This window comes from Geotrypetes seraphini, chromosome 2 (genome assembly GCF_902459505.1).
Source record: "Geotrypetes seraphini chromosome 2, aGeoSer1.1, whole genome shotgun sequence".
In the NCBI taxonomy this organism is placed as follows: domain Eukaryota; kingdom Metazoa; phylum Chordata; class Amphibia; order Gymnophiona; family Dermophiidae; genus Geotrypetes; species Geotrypetes seraphini.
Window position 1 is genome coordinate 46,938,450 of NC_047085.1, and position 13,250 is coordinate 46,951,699.

Below are 13,250 nucleotides of genomic sequence, written 5' to 3' on the forward strand. Positions count from 1 at the left end.
TTTAAAGTGGGGCTGCACTATGGCGTGTTCTTTTCCAGTCTGGCCGCTTTCCCTGCTCGGTGCTCTAGTATGCTTTCAGTATTGGTGCTCCGTAGTACTGCAGCCACCCCTCCCCTTTTGTTTTGACCTCGAAGACATAATGCATGCGCGGATCGCATCTAGAGCCAACCAGGATGGTCTACATGTGCGTGGCGATCGCTCTGTAGCGATCCGTGGGGCGTGCATCCGATCAGATAATTTGCACGGGGACTCTTTAGTGAATCAGTCGCCCTGCCATGGATCGCCCACGGATTGGTGAGTTTAGTGAATCTAGGCCTAAGAGTTTTGTGCGGAACTCAGAGTGGCGCCTAGCGACACCTACGTTGAGGTGCCCTCTAACACCTAACATAGTACATGACCGCAGATACAGACCTGAATTGTCCATCTAGTCTGCCCATTAGTCACACACGTTATACATGGGATGAGTGGGGAGGGGGATGTCAGCGACACCTGCAGCTCTCATGGGGGAGGGGAGTCAATGGCCCCAGAAGCTCTGGAGAGGAGGAAGATAGCAACACCAGCAGCTCTCATTGTAAAGGGAGGTGGGCAGAGGCATCAGGAGCTCTGAGATGGGGAGGTAGTGGTACCAGCAGCTCTCTGGGGGATGGAGGGGCAGCAGTACTAGCACCTTTACATGGAGGGGGGCTGGGTAGCGTACAAGCAACTCTAAGGTGGAGGGTGGTCAGATACAGCAGCTATGAAGGTGGCTGGCAGCATGAGGGAGGCTCAGCAACTCAATAGTAGGTCTGACGTCCATCAGTGGCATTCTGTTGGTTTCATTTCCAGTGAAGCGCACCATCTGACAGGGGCACTATGCGAAGACACTGCTCCAAGACAGGAATAAGGCGGGCCAATTGAAAATTGTCCTTGCAAGAGTGATCTTCAAGGTCCTCGATCTCAGCTTGTGCTCACAACTGCTCCCTCAGGGACACCATTTCTGATGACGTCAAAGTTGCTGTCTCTTCTAAGGAGGCCTCGCAGGCCTCTAATTCTCCAAAGAATTAAATCCTTGTCAAATTCCAAGGCAAATGTCACTATGAGAGTAGTCCTCTCGGTAACTACTTCTAAGGAATTTTCCAGAAAGTTTGTTAGATTCGTGCCACCATCAGCTGCTCCAACTATTTCAGCAGGAGTGGAGCTACCCAATTTATTCCCAATGGAAATATATGGAACTCTCAGTATTGGTGGTAAATTCTCTGTTGGAATTCACAAAACCTCTCTCAAATATCTCCTTACCGTTTCGACAGCTGACACAATTGTAGATTTAGGAAAACTTAACTTTAACAATTTTATGTCAGCTACTATAGATGAGAATATAAGAATTGCCATACTGGGTCATACCAGTAGGGGGCATTTTGTTTCCAACAGTGGCCAATCCAGGTTATAAGTATCTGGCAGGATCCCAAAAAGTTGTAAGATTCCACGCTACTTACCCGCAGGGATAAGCAGTGGCTTTACCCACTTTAAACGAATTAGTTCCCATAAGGTAGGTCACCTTGAAAGAAAGACAGACTCTGTGGTTTACTGCTGAACTATTAATTTTAAAAAGAAACTAACATCCTTTGTTAATTCAACATAGTTTCTTGCTTTTCAAATCTTTTCTTTATTTTTATACATGTCCAGGATGGGGGTGGGTGAGTGAGTGGGGGGGGAGGATATATTTTTTGGTTCATTTCTTGATCAAATTGTTGGATGGGAGGGGAGGGATATTTATTATCTTCTTTGTTATTGATGGAATTTAAGTGCTTATTTTGTAACGAATGTATGTATAATTTATGACTGTATTAGTTTTGAAAATTAATAAAGATCTATAAAAAAAAATTAAAAAAGAAACTAAGAAATATAAAAGTTAGGAAAAAGCTTAGAGATCAACAGGCTTTTGAGTTACGGAGACATGGAATTAAATTGAATAAATTTGCGGTGATAGAAGCCAAAAAGGTCTTTTGAGCGTAAGATTGCTGAGTCTGACAACTCCTTTTCCAGATATTTTCCTCCCTATCATCAACCAGTCCCCTCCTCTCTATTTCTTTAAGGCTGACAAATTGGGATTTCCTGTTCAAAAATACGTGAGAATGTGCTCTGAAAATGTCCAAAATGAACAGCCATTTTGCAAAATGAAACATTGAAAAAAGCAAGCACAAAAACATCTGTCTGATATCATTTGTAAAAAAAAATTGCCACACAGCTAGTCCTGCAGATTAGACAGCCTAGTGGTCAGTGCAGACCTCCTTTACACAATGGGACCTTGGCTAATTTTTTTGCATGTTATTATGAGCCCTCCAGGAGCAGTGATCTCCCACACTCCGCGGTGATATCAGAAATGCAATGCCGGTGCCATATCCAGCAACCGGAATTGAATCTCTGATCTATTTTTGGCCAGCCAGTTAAGTCTTAGTGGCCAAAGATAGATTACTCTTTTGGCTGCTGAACTTAGTTGGCTATCTGCTTAATATTGGCAGTGACTAGCTCAGGGGTCAGCAACCTGCGGCTCTTCTGCCATGTGGCTGTGGCTCTCCAGGTCCTGACCCTTTAAGCTCCCTCCCAAACCCACAATTCCACCCCCCTCGGGCCTGCCGAGGTATCTGGTGGTCCAGCAGGGGTCTTCATGGCAGTAGTGCGGCCCTCTCGCTCCTGCCTCCTCACAGCTGCCTTCTAAAATGGCTGCCGTGACCTCTCACGGAAGCTTGTGGTACTACAAGAAATGCCACGAACAGCCACGAAAGGTCACAGCAGCCACGTGGAAGCAGGAGCAAAAGGGCTGCCCTACTGCCACGGAAACCCCCGCTGGACCACCAGGTACTTTAGTAGGCCCGAGGGTAGGATTGTGGGATTGGGAGGGAGATTAAAGGCTTGGAGCCTGGAGAGGGGGGAGAACCTTGGCTATGGGTTGGGGGATGGGGAAGGGGGAGGGAGGGAAGAAAGGCATTACACTTCAGGTCATCCCATCTTATATACACTCCTCCCTACTTATTCGCAGTTTCGGCACCCGCAGTTTCAACTATTCACAGTTTTTGGTGCCGGGACCCCCCTCCCCCCCAGTGAATCGACCTTACCTAGTGGTCTAGCGGTGACGCAGGGCAGTAGCAATCTTCCTACACTCCTGCCCCGTGCAGATCCGTCATCGAAAATGGCTGCTGTGAGTTCCCATGGTCTCATGAGACTATTACGGGAATTCACGGCAGCCATTTTTGATGACGGCTCTGCATGGAGCAGGAGTGTAGGACGATCGCTCCTGCCCTGTGTCACCACTAGACCACCAGGTAAGTCTCGGACGCAGGAGGGAGGTGGGGTGGATCAGAGTCGGCCCAAAAGTTATTTGCAAATTTTCCATATTCGCGGGCCAGCTCTGCTCCTAACTCCCGCGAATACGGAGGGAGGAGTGTAATACTACAGGAAAACACTATATAGCTGTGAGTCTGCTTTATACGCAGGATGCTTGAGCTTGAATTATAGAGGCTCAAAGGATGCACTGTGTTTTCCCTCAGTGAGAGAATGACACGGTGACAAAATTCATCATCGTTCCCGTCCCCGCGGATAACCGCGGGAAATAATCCCATGTCATTTTCTAGTGTCCATTTCAACCTCAGTCCTTCTACACCAGCATTCTTCAAAGCAAAGCTTGCGGGTCAGTGGTTGTGGCCATTCATACTCTGATTCTTATGTGAGCCAAGGATAATGAAGCCATTGTGACATCACTGATGTGATTGGCTCTTAGGCACTGGTGGAATGAGGCATTATGACATCACAATATCTGCTCTGGATACCAGAGACTGTCATTCTGTAGTGTATGTTTCAACCTCAGTCCTTCTTCATCAGCATTCTTCAAAGCAAAGCTTGCGGGTCAGTGGTTGTGGCCATTCATACTCTGATTCTTCCCTCTCTCCTTAAAGAATGACATGAAGATTGTTTCCCGCGGTTATCCGCGGGGACGGGGACACTGATGAATTTTGTCACCGTGTCATTCTCTACCTCAGACTGAGTTAAAGATGACTATTTTTTGATATATTTTCTTATCTTGCAGATTAGTGCATAAAACATTCAGGGCAGTGATGTAAGCCTTTCATTTTTCCACTTTCATATCTCCTGCTTCCCTCACAGAATGATGTGTCAGAGGGGCCTCCCTGGCGCTCTTGTTACATTAGTTCATTGAGCGCAGCAGAGCTGGCTAAAGTCCCGCAATAAGAAACTGACAGAACAACACAACCCCCACACTCCTATCTGCTGTCAGTCTTGAACTGTTATTTTGGTTCATCTTTTCTAGTGATTCACAAACATCAAATTCATCCCCTCAACAGTGTCTGCTGAAACACTTCAAATTGCCACTTTCCTCTTACTTAGAGCAGTGTTTCTCAGCTCGATCCTGGAGCACCCTCTTGCCAGTCAGGTTTTCAGGATATCCCCAATGAATATGGATAAACATGATTTGCATACACTACCTTCGTTATATGTACATTTATTATTTTGATATTCAAGTGCCTGCGTCCGGATAATTCTCTGGCAGCTTCATTGCTGCCTTAACAAATCCGAATACAGGTTCCGAAAATTGCTGCTGTCTGGATGTTTTTCAGTTCTGCCCAGGCTCTGCCCTCAGACTGCCCAGGAACCAGCTGGACAGTACATAGCAGGAAAAATGTAACCTTTGCTAACGAGTCAACGAGGTAGAGATAGCAAAGGTGGTCAAAGGAACGGGGACAGCCAAAGATGCAACCACAAATACTTTATTGAAGCCGAACCCAACTTGGTCACGTTTTGGCATAAGCCACCGTGAAAACGGGCTACTGGGCTTGATGGACCATTGGTCTGACCCAGTAAGGATATTCTTATGTTCTTATGTTAAAAGAATCACTAAAGAAGTACTGAAATAATAATAATAAAAAAAAAAGCACAGGATGGTGTTGGTGGCCCGAGGTAGGAGTGAGTGAGCATTCCTCCTGCTGATCCTATGTGTGTGTGTGAGGGGAGGGGGGGTGGTTTTTTTTTTTTTAATTTGCACACGTTTTGCATGTGTAACACACACACAACATCTGTGCCCTTTTTTTTTTAAGCTGCTTTTCCTGTCCTGAACAGCTGAGCAGCGGGGAAAGCCCCAAAGCTGCTAGTTGATCGAGGCAGGGAGAACAGCTTGACAGGAGGAGGATCTGTGCCTAGCAATTGCCTTTCTGAGCAAGCGCCAAGCCGAGTTCCTTCTCTCTCCTACCAGCAATTCTTTGCACAAATAGCATGCATATAATTTGCATGTTGAGCATTGCCAATAAAAGAAAAATCGCCCCCCCACCATGGTATTTTTTTTTACTGTGGTATCAGAGCTTTGTACATCTGGGTCTGACTATCTTCCAAGGAGCCAAACAGTCGATGCAGAATACTACAGTAACACGCTGTGCTGATTAAAGGAGGCATTGAAAGAAAAAAGGAGAGGGAAGTTGCAGAAAGTTGTTCTCTTTTTGCAAAACAACACACCTGCTCACAAGGCTGGCAAAACGATGGACATTTTGACGCAGCGCATAGCCCAGTGTCTCACAAACTTTGTGAGCCATGGCGCACTAAACTGGTGGCTGCAGCTCGAGGGCACCCAGAAGTGCGCAGATGTTGACACGATGATGTCACACACATGAGTGACATCATCTCATTGACGTCCGTGCATGCCACCAGTAGGGGGTGCTTCAAAAGAAGATGCACGGAGAGGAGGAGAGATGTCAGGAAGAGTAGCGATGGTGGAAGTGAGGCGCTGGAGGTGGCTGACTGCCTACAGGATGTGCCTTTCATTGGAAGAGGCACGTCCTGTAGGCAGTCAGCCAGTGCTGATGCCTCTCTTTCCTGGCGTCTTGCGGCACACTTGAAATCTCAGGCGGCACGCTAGTGTCCCACAGCACACAGTTTTACGATACACTGGCGTAGACCATCCACCCTACTCACCAGATCTTGCTCCATCAATTTCCTGTTTCCAAACCTTAAAAAGAATTTGAAAGGGCAATAATTTTCAAGTAATTCAGAGGTGATTGTAGCAGCGGAGAAGTATATCAGTGATCAGACATCAGAGTGTTTTATGGGAAGGGTCACAGAAACTTCAGACACGATGTGCCAAGTGTGTTAAACTTAGGGATGGATATGTGAAATAATTAAGTTTCTAAACTAAACTAAACCTTAGGTTTATATACCGCATCATCTCCACAATCGTAGAGCTTGGCACGGTTTACAGGAGTTGAGAGAGAAAGGAACTCCATGAAAGTTAAAGGGTATAGAGAAAGGGTGATTGGGGGGCTTACGATGCCAAAGATGGGGTAAGTATTACATTTTTGAAAACAGCCAGGTTTTCAGATGTTTGCGGAAGAGTTGGAGAGAGCTCAGGATCCGGAGGGGGGAGGTAAGGTTGTTCCAGAGCTCAGTGAGTCTGAAGGGGAGGGAGGTCCCTAGTTTTCCTGCGCGGGAAATGCCTTTTAATGAAGGAAAGGATAATTTAAGTTTGTGAGTGGGTCTGGTGGTATTAAGGTTTAAGGAGTTCCCGGAGAGTGGGATGAAGGGAGGGAGGATGCCATGGAGGATTTTGAAAGTTAGACAGGCGCATTTAAAGTGGACCCTGGCGATAATCGGAAGCCAGTGGAGCTTGGACAGGAGCGGTGTTTCATGGCCCCACGTCACTTCCTTCTTGGTTGGGCTGAGAACTTTTCAACACCCCCCTCATATGCTTCGAAAATAAGCTCCATCAAGTTAGTAATTTGGTCATCTTGTGCATTCACAAATCCAGAGACTGCAGGTGCAATGGAATTCAAAAAGATGTGGAATAAAATTATGCACAGGAAAGGAGGAAACGTCTCTGCAAATAACAGAAGAAATACAGGAGTGTAGAAAGCTCAGAGGATACCAACCACAGAAGTCTACCACAACTTTTTGATGTAGCCTTAATGATAGGTTAGCCCCCGCCATGGACTGCTATAAATGCCGGCTTTTCCTTATTATGGCCGGGATAGCCATGCAAATGATTACTCGCAATTGGAAGAATTGGGATCACCTTAGTTTTCCTTTTTGGTGGGCGAGCTTATGTTTAACTTATAAATATGAGAAAATGAATGTTGACATGCTGGGGCATAATAAGATATTCAAATTAGTCTGGGGTCCATTGACGTCTTTTGTAGATTTGCTATAGTTGTCCTTTATCTTTATTTTTATTTTCTGTTGTTTTTCACCCACACATTCAGGAGGTGGGTGGGAGCGGGAGGGGGGTATATCTTTTGTTTTGGTATTATTCCTGATGGTAATGATGGATGGGGGAGGGAATTTTTATCTTTTGTATAGATAATGATTGATTATAAGTGCTTGGTTGATTATCATTATTTGTATATAAACTGTATTGCACTTTTTGTTGGCATTAAAAACTAAATAAAGTTTTTTTTTTTAAAAAAAGAAAGGTTAGCTGTTTTGTATATTGTGGATGAGTCTCTTTTAAGAATACTGTATATGCTCTTATTGACAGGTTAAATATCTATGCTAGAACACTGAAATCAGCTATAACATTTGATTGAAACTGATTTAACTTGACTGTTTAAATATGGATACCTACTGATTGAAATATTTCACTGGTAATTTATTCAAAAGAAAATAAAGATGTGACTAGGTGGGCTAATACACATGTAGCATATCTCACAGTATCTGCAATTTGCCCTTTGGCAGACATAAATTTTGACAACTGCTGAGGTTCAAAAAATACATATCTACCGTATTTTCGCGGATATAACGCGCGCGTTATACGTGATTTTACGTACCGCGCATACCCCTCGCGCGTTATATGCCTGAGCGCGGTATAGAAAAGTTTTTAAACATAGTTCCCACCCCGCCCGACGCCCGATTCACCCCCCCAGCAGGACCGCTCGCACCCCCACCCCGAACGACCGCTCGCACGCGCTCCCACCCGCACCCGCATCCACGATCGGAGCAAGAGGGAGCCCAAGCCCTCTTGCCCGGCCGACTCCCCGACGTCCGATACATCCCCCCCCCCCCGGCAGGACCACTCGCACCCTCACCCCGAAGGACCGCCGACTCCCCAACAATATCGGGCCAGGAGGGAGCCCAAACCCTCCTGGCCACGGCGACCCCCTAACCCCACCCCGCACTACATTACGGGCAGGAGGGATCCCAGGCCCTCCTGCCCTCGACGCAAACCCCCTCCCCCGAACGACCGCCCCCCCCCCAAGAACCTCCGCCCGTCCCCCAGCCGACCCGCGACCCCCCTGGCCGACCCCCACGACACCCCCACCCGCCTTCCCCGTACCTTTGTGTAGTTGGGCCAGAAGGGAGCCCAAACCCTCCTGGCCACGGCGACCCCCTAACCCCACCCCGCACTACATTACGGGCAGGAGGGATCCCAGGCCCTCCTGCCCTCGACGCAAACCCCCCTCCCCTCCAGCCGACCCGCGACCCCCCTGGCCGACCCCCACGACCCCCCCACCCCCCTTCCCCGTACCTTTGGAAGTTGGCCGGACAGACGGGAGCCAAACCCGCCTGTCCGGCAGGCAGCCAACGAAGGAATGAGGCCGGATTGGCCCATCCGTCCTAAAGCTCCGCCTACTGGTGGGGCCTAAGGCGCGTGGGCCAATCAGAATAGGCCCTGGAGCCTTAGGTCCCACCTGGGGGCGCGGCCTGAGGCACATGGGCCAAACCCGACCATGTGCCTCAGGCCGCGCCCCCAGGTGGGACCTAAGGCTCCAGGGCCTATTCTGATTGGCCCACGCGCCTTAGGCCCCACCAGTAGGCGGAGCTTTAGGACGGATGGGCCAATCCGGCCTCATTCCTTCGTTGGCTGCCTGCCGGACAGGCGGGTTTGGCTCCCGTCTGTCCGGCCAACTTCCAAAGGTACGGGGAAGGGGGGTGGGGGGGTCGTGGGGGTCGGCCAGGGGGGTCGCGGGTCGGCTGGAGGGGAGGGGGGTTTGCGTCGAGGGCAGGAGGGCCTGGGATCCCTCCTGCCCGTAATGTAGTGCGGGGTGGGGTTAGGGGGTCGCCGTGGCCAGGAGGGTTTGGGCTCCCTTCTGGCCCAACTACACAAAGGTACGGGGAAGGCGGGTGGGGGTGTCGTGGGGGTCGGCCAGGGGGGTCGCGGGTCGGCTGGGGGACGGGCGGAGGTTCTTGGGGGGGGCGGTCGTTCGGGGGAGGGGGTTTGCGTCGAGGGCAGGAGGGCCTGGGATCCCTCCTGCCCGTAATGTAGTGCGGGGTGGGGTTAGGGGGTCGCCGTGGCCAGGAGGGTTTGGGCTCCCTCCTGGCCCGATATTGTTGGGGAGTCGGCGGTCCTTCGGGGTGAGGGTGCGAGTGGTCCTGCCGGGGGGGGGGATGTATCGGACGTCGGGGGGGCATCAGGCTTTCAGGATGGGGACAGACCTTCAAGGGGGGACAGGACTTCAAGGGAGGACAGTGCACGGAAAGTCAGGGGGGGTGAACGGAGAGTCGGGACAGCGCACGGAAAGTCAGGGCAGTGCACGGAAGTCAGGGGGGGTGAACGGAGAGTCGGGACAGCGCACGGAAAGTCAGGGCGGGCGAAAGGAGAGTCGGGCAACATGCGCGTTATATGCCTGAGCGCGGTATAGAAAAGTTTTTGTACATATCATCGTGATTTCTGCGCGCTATACCCCTGTGCGCGTTTTACAATGGTGCGCGTTATATCCGCGAAAATACGGTACTCCCTTGATAATGCATAACACATTTGCAGGGGTATCTCAAAACAAACGTTGCCCCCAACTGCGTAACCTGGGACCTCAAAATAAGAAACTGTTTTCTTCTCCTCTGAGTTGAACATGACACGTCTGGATACATTCCTACTACTTTTGACATAAATGGAACATCTTTATATTTGAAAAAAAAGCTTAAGCACCCATTCCCTGTCTGAATCAATGGCAAATTGTACAAGCAGTAGCAGTAACCGATATCTCACTATATGATCTCTCCAGGAAATTCATTAAATCCAAACTATCAGCAGATAAATTCAGCTGGTTTGGATTTTGAGCCTTATCTCTATTGGGTAGATAATAAATTTTTGAGAGAGGCGGATAGGAAGATTTGGATACTTTCAAAATTTCAGCTAAGTATTTCTTTAACATATCATGCGGCGACAAAAATAGTAACTTTGGAAAATTTATAATCTGAAGTTTACATCTCCTTGACACATTCTCCAGCATTTCTATTTTGAAATGAAGATTCCCACTGTCCTTAACCCAAGTTAAGGCCTGAGATTCAACAACTTTTAATCTGGTCTCATGTCCGTCCATCTTATTTTCCAAGCTTCATACTCTATTTTTTAAGTCCAAATTTTCTGAAACAACTGTCATGTAACGTGCTGTAAGAATCTGCGCTTGAGTCCCCAGGGAGAGTTGTAAATTAGATATTGCTTCCCATAAAGTTTCCATATTGAAGACCCTGGGTCTTTGCATGGGTGTAAAATCTATTTCAAGACCCACTGGTTGAATCAAAGTACCTGTAACCTCAGCAGGAGTCACTTTCAACTTGAGGAAATCTTCTGGTATATGCTGCTTCTCATTCTCCGAGTGCTCAGGTCTCAAAGTCTTCACTGACCCCCCTCCAGAGTTGACTTCCGAGCTCTTTTGGGAAGGCAAGAGAACGCTATCGGCCGTTTCTTCCTCCAGCTTCTCCTCTAATGCCCCAGGGTGATTCGGAGGACTCCGCTCCTCTGGAGATAGGGTGGTACCCTCAATGGAGAGGATCGACGCTTCAGCCTGCACGCCTCCCACAGCTGAGGTATTCTCCGGACCCTGCGTTCAAGCACCGCGCTCGATAAAGAGATCCATCGGGCCAACTGGTGCAGATTCCTCCAGGATTACCCGGGATTTGGATTTTCTTTTTACCATTAGAAAACAGATGGTAAGGCAACAGTTTCCACCAGCAGCCCCTTGGTGTTTCAACACAAGCCGCCAACTGCCATCTTAGTTGAGCTCCGCCTCTACTCCTCCCACAGTGCTATTTCTTGTTTTGGTTTTCTACTCTGTTCTGTGCAACTTGTTGGGGGGTTCTTTATGTTTCAGAGTAGCATTCCAAAAAGTTGCATGCATTGCTATAGAATAAAGAATCTGTGTGCCCAGCTTGGGCTCCAGGATTTATAGCAGGTTTCAACAGGCCTAAGGCTTGCATCCAGAGAATCAGGACTAAGCGCTGTTCTATAAAGGATGCGTGACGTCTTATATAGAACAGTACGTAGCACTGATCTTTTCTGGCATTCATTTTTGATCAGTGATTTAACAATGAGACACATGCTAACCCCGCTAGCACGGCTTGATAAAAGGAGCCCGTAGTTTCAGATTGTAATTATGGCTAAGATTTTTTTTATTATTACTTCATTATAATTCATATGTGGTACAAGTATTTCACATACTTATATAGATTTAGTACAGCAATATTATTTACCGTTAAAGTTGCAGAAAGATATATTTAGTTTATAATTTTATTAGACAATCACATCTTAAAGCTTATGGACTTCAAATTGTATTCAATATTCAATAATAATAATATAATAATAATAACAGTTTATATACTGCAGGACCGTAAAGTTCTATGCGGTTTACAATAGTTAAAAAAATGCTACAAATTAAGTAAAACTTACAAAGATTAAGAATTAGTAACTGAGAGCCCTAAAGATCATGTAATGATATAATTATGAATTTTTATAAAAATATTTATTCAATTTGGGTTTTTCATTATTAATAAGATGTTTTAAGGGATATATATCCATATATTAATTAGATAGATATGTTGGGATTTTAACATTTTATATCACTTATCAAGTTTTTGATTCTTTTTAGAAATCGGTGCATGTACGTAAGGAGGCATAGCCCCTGACGAAACCAAGGGCTCCTTTTACAAAGGTGCGCTACCGTTTTTAGCACGCGCCACAATGCCACGTGCACTAGACGCTAACACCTCTATAGAGCTGGCATTAGTATTTTCCATGTAGCGCGGGGTTAGCGTGAGTGGCAATGTAGCACGCGCTAAAAACGCTAGCGCACCTTCGTAAAAGGAGCCCCCAAGCGTGAAACGGTTGGGCAGCCGTCGGGCATGAAAGATAAGTGCCTTCCTCTCATATCATCTTAAGCACTTTATATTTATACTAGCTGATGCCCCGGCGTTGCACGGGTATTTAATTATAGCAATAATACTGTAAATGGATTCAAATAAAGATACTTTATAGTGGTGAATGAATGCAAGTCTCACTGGAATTAGCAATCTCTTAAACTGAAAAGGAAGATCTGTTGGAATAAGTGGCATCCAAAAGTTTCAGTATTGATTTAAACAACTCAATATGTGGAAACTCAGGTTGAAAAGAAACTCCATGCAGTTTTTTTTCCCGGTTCAGAATGGAACCTGTGTGCCTAGTTCAGCATATGTGAGTACTCATGTAATGTAATAACATTATGAACTGGGGTGCATGAAGGAAACAGTTACAAACACAGTTAGAACATACAAACTCTATATGTATGGTGTCCGTGGTAGAATAGAAAAGATGTCCCTAGTGGTTATAGTGTCATATAAAGTGTTTTATAGTTGGAATTACTGTGAGAATGGCAGCTTTTTACATCCTTTCCATTGACATGAATGGGTGAAATAAGATTTTCTGTTTGTAGCTCCACCCACGTGTGCAGGTGGGCCGCGAGACCCCCAGAACATATCACCCCAGGTAGTGAGGGATCTGCATACCAAGTTTCGTTCAAAGCGGTCAAGACGTTTTTGAATTAGTGTGAGAATGGCAGCTTTTTACATTTTTTCCATTGACATGAATGGGTGAAATCAGATGTTCTGGTTGTAGCTCCGCCCACGTGTGCAGGTGGGCCGCGAGACCCCCAGAACATATCACCCCAGGTAGTGAGGGATCTGCATACCAAGTTTTATTGAAATCGGTCAAGCAGTTTGTTAAATACTGTGAGAATGGCAGCTTTTTACATTTTTTCCATTGACATGAATGGGTGAAATCTGATTTTCTGTTTGTAGCTCCACCCACGTGTGCAGGTGGGCCGCGAGACCCCCAGAACTTATCACACCAGGTAGTGAGGGATCAGCATACCAAGTTTCGTTCAAATCGGTCAAGCCGTTTTTGAATTACTGTGAGAATGGCAGCTTTTTACATTTTTTCCATTGACATGAATGGGTGAAATCTGATTTTCTGTTTGTAGCTCCGCCCACGTGTGCAGGTGGGCCGCGAGACCCCCAGAACATATCATCCCGGG